Genomic DNA, 4,474 nt, shown 5'->3' on the forward strand with positions numbered 1-4,474 from the left:
TCTCTACCTCATGAGCTGGGAGGCCTCGGGGAACTCACAGCCATGGTTTGAGTCTCTGTGAGGTGGGTGATAATACCTCCTCCTCTTCCCCCAGAGACGCTATGAGGCTAAAATCAGTGTCATAACTCAAGGGAAAGCACTCATATGGAGTCTGGTAGGCAAGAGGTGTGCAGTGTCTTGGGGCTTCTCTTTTCCTTCCCCCTGTTGCTGTGTTTTCCAAAAAAATTGGAAACAGATGTTGGCAAGCAACAAATGGACAGTGGCCTCTCTCTTGCCAAAACACCGTCACCAGCACCAGCAGCTTGATTCTTCCCCGAAGTGCACTGGGGTGTAGACAGCACAAAGGACTCCAAGTCTTCACAAAGAACAGACCCATTTACTTATAACTTGCCAGCCCCTCTGTCTTGCCTGGGTGGAATATGTCTCAGGGAAACTAAGTGGAGAAGGACACTTCTTATGTTGTCTTCGCCCAAATACACTACTGGTAGGACCCCGTGGAATTAAGACCACAGATCATAATGCATTTCAAATGCCTTGCCCTAGGCTAGTCAAAAAATAGTTTGACTCTTCTTTCTTCAAATGACTCACAGGCACGGTTCCTTAGCATGAGGCCAACCCAACAGGTTCTGTGTAAGCCAGAGCACAGGAAGCAGTGTTATCGTTTTGTGGTCTTGAGGAGGCTTTTGGTAAATCAATCTTTCCATTACAGCTGTGATACCCAAAATCATGCTCTGGTGACACACTCTATTTCTGTAGATTCACTGATAGCTATTTAATACTGGATTTTGTTTCCACCCACCTGGATTCTGACCCTGACTATCTAGAGTTGACACAGACTCCACAAGTTCAGAGCAAAGCCCTCCACAGGATTGTCCTCCCTTCAGATCTAGTCACAAGTCTCAGTGAGTCCCCAGGCCACCTAAACTTCTGCCTAACTGGCTACAAAATTGGGGGTTCTGTGACTCCTTCAGGTTTGAGAATTCACTAGAATGACTCATGAAACTCAAGAAAATGCTATACTTATGATTATAGCTGTAGTTGAAAGGATACAACCGAAGAAGAGCCAAACAAAGAGAGCCTAGGACAGAACTCAGATTCTGTGCCCTCTTCCCTTGGATTAGGAGAGAGTGTGTCACCCTCCAGGCACTTCTGTGAGTTTACCAACTGGGAAGTTCCAATGAGCCTTGATGTCAGAGTTTTTACTGGGGTTTCATTAAGAAGACAGGACTGATCTCAATCTCTCGCACCCCCCAACTCCCAGCCCCTGAAACTTCTCCTAAAATTCCAATACTCTAATCACATGGCTTGCCTTTCTGATGTCCAGCCCTCTTCCTGAAACTCTCTAAAGGCCCACATGAGTCACCTCATTAGCTTAACAAACACACTTCTATCATTCGGGAAATTCCAAGGGTTTTAGGAGCTCTGTACCAGGAACCAGGAACAAAGACCAAATATATTCTTTATGATGTCATAGTCTCTTATTATTATTTACAAAACATAAAGTCTTTGAGTTTAAGCTTTTTCCTTTGGGCAGTGGGGAATCACTTAAAGTAGGTGATTTATTGAGCAGCTACTCTGGGCCATCCAGAATATTCATGCTGACAGCTATACTTTTGGAAGGTTAGTTAGACAATTGCATGGAGAGTGAGCAAAGACAGGAGGCCAGGAAGGAGGCAGTGGCCCCTGTGTGGCCATTAAGCAATGAGAGCTAACTCAGGGGAGCACAAGTGGAAATGGAAAATTTTGGAGGCATTTGAGAGAGGTTTTCCTTTGGAAAAGGAAGATTGCAATTTACCATCTAACTTGTTTTTGTTTTTACAGAACATCCATTGATCTTTATTTGATTTGATAAAAATGTGCATTATTAAAAGGTAATAAAATTTAAGCTTATATTGAATCTAGCATATTAACTTCTATAGTATTTAGAATATTACATAAGAAGTGTCAGCTGAAGGGGAAGCAGGATAAAAGCATCAGTATATCTGCAGGTGTGGTCCATAGTGTACAGCACATGTCCTAGAGACAATGCAGCATTTAGTAAAGTGTTTTTCCTTTTGGGGAGAGGAAGAGGTGGCACAGAGGGGCGGGAATTCAAAGACAAAGCAGAATGGCTTCTCCATTTCAAACTGGTAATAAAAATATATAGATCCTGACAGTTGGGCACCTTTGAGGAAAAAAAAAAAAAAAACCCACCTTGACCAGAATAGGCTCATTGCATAACTTTTTAGTAATGTGTACAATTTTCAAGTACTGGAGAGGACTTAAAGAATAATTTTACTTTAACTGTGGCTATTTTTCTCGTCACCCTCTCGAGTTTGATCTATTTCAGCATCACACAGACGCTTCTCCACATAGTTCCTAGAAAACCAAACTTGAAAGAAGAAAGAAGAAAGAAAGAAGAAAGAAAGAAAGAAAGAAAGAAAGAAAACCAAAGTCTTATTTTTGAAACACCTTCTATCAAAGGAATCATCAAGAATTTTATCTCCATCCAATCAGTATTATAACTGCCTCATGGCTAAAATGAACTCCCCTTTCTCTGCCTTATTTGAGGCTCATCAGTGCAGGGGCTCATGAAGATTTTCATTCTTTTTGACTCTTTTCTCAAAGGACAGCAGGTACTGCTCTTATCTTCTATTGCTTTATATGGAATGCTTCCTCTTTCTCTCTCTCTCTTTTTTTTAAGAGAGAGTGAGAGTGTCCATGATGGGGGGCCAGGGGCGAGAAAGAATCTTAATCAGTCATCATACCTAATGCAAACGCAACCCGGGGCTCAATCTCATGACCCTGAGATCATGACCTGAGTGGAAATCAAGAGTGTGCTTAACCGACTGAGCCACCCAGGCACCCCTCCTTGCCCCAGACTTTTTTTTTTAGAGACAGGGAAGGGCAGAGGGAGAGAGAGAAAGAAAGAGAGAAAATCTTAAAGAGGCTCCATACTCAGCATAAAGTTGACCTAGGGTTCAATTTCCCAACCCTGAGATCATGACCTGAGTGGACATCAAGAGTGGGATGCTTAATCAACTGAGCCAACCAGGCACCCCCACTCTTGATTCTTGTATCTGTTTTTTGTTTCAATTGTTCTACCGTTAAGCTCTACTGGTGACAGACTTCTCATATCGGCCCCTCAAGCCCATCTCCTTCAGGAACCCTGACTATGTAAATACCTGTTTAAAGTTCTTCCATCTACTTCCCATATCATAAGGTGGTGAAACAAAGACCTCATCTAGTTGGTAATATTGAATTCCATCTTTAGCCTTTTCTTCAATCCATGATTCAACAGAAGTTTTGTTTCTGAGAATTATTTTCATCTGCTAACAAAACAAAATCCTAACAGCTATGGTTGTTCCTAAAGCTAATCCCAAGGCAAACAAGGTTGCTGCAAATGCTGCTAACTCAAAGAGAATGACTGGAAGCGGTTCTCTCCAAGCTGCACTCGTATCAGTCTTTACCATGTTTCACCCAAAGGAGAGCCAACTATAAAGCTGTGTAACCACAGTCATAACAAAACTGAAGGCAGCATGGATACAACCCAGTGGTGCTAAAAGGAGAGACAGTATGAAGGAAGCATGATTTTGGGAGCCACAAGAGTTGTCTAAGGACAGTGGTGGTCCATCTTCATGATGCATCTGTTAGACCTTCTGCAGTGACACCACCATGGTGCCTTGTATGCTTGGCAGAGGCAGACTTTACTACCCTGAGAATTTTCTCGTTTCTACCCCAAAGGGACAAAGCCAGGACCAATAAACACAGTATTGAAATAATGATAAAGAAATTTATAATTTATAACTGATCAACATGATAAAATAAAGTCATGCTTCCTCCAGTTGTATGCAAAGGCCAGGACTACAACACAGAGTCAATCATGGGCACAGTAGAACAATATTGCTATATCCCCAAGAGCTCTGATGGGACCCCAGTGACAAAGTCGCATTCTTAGAGATTTTCAAACTTGATAACCAAGCAGAATGTATCCATTTTGGTGAGAAAGAATGAATTTAGAAAAGTATAAGTCTCCTTTTTCTGTGCACACATTTCCGTGTGCCACAAGTCCATGTGTGTTCTTTAATTGCCATGCCTTCAAGTTATGGAATGTTAACACAGATTATGTCATTTTCACTGTTACATGTGCAGAGTTCTTTATCTTGACCAGAAGAATCCAGGGTCTTGGCTTGAAACTCAATCTCTGCCTGGTCCGTGGTACTGGTCCCTTGACCATTGCATTTCCAAGACAGGTTTTCTCCTCGTCGAGTAGCTCAGTCAGGGTACCTCAGTCTAGTGCAAGCAGAAAGCAAATCTGGGTTGCAGGAGGGTGGAACGTGGGAACTGCCCCAACCAATCTGTCTCTCCGCCAGTTCTCTTCCCCATCCAGTTTTGTCTCCATCAGGAAATACTATGACTAGAGAAACCTAGTTGAAGAGTCAAACTACTTTCTAAAGAAATCCAAGTGATAAGCTAGCTCCCTTGTGATTAACAG

General features: G+C 42.4%; 1 pseudogene; it reads right to left on the bottom strand.

Moving 5' to 3' along the window:
- Positions 1-2,279: 2,279 nt before the first annotated feature.
- Positions 2,280-3,747, bottom strand: LOC129519785 (palmitoyltransferase ZDHHC6-like; annotated as a pseudogene).
- Between the last annotated feature and the right edge of the window lie 727 nt (positions 3,748-4,474).

This window comes from Nyctereutes procyonoides, unplaced genomic scaffold (genome assembly GCF_905146905.1).
Source record: "Nyctereutes procyonoides isolate TBG_1078 unplaced genomic scaffold, NYPRO_anot_genome, whole genome shotgun sequence".
In the NCBI taxonomy this organism is placed as follows: Eukaryota; Metazoa; Chordata; class Mammalia; order Carnivora; family Canidae; genus Nyctereutes; species Nyctereutes procyonoides.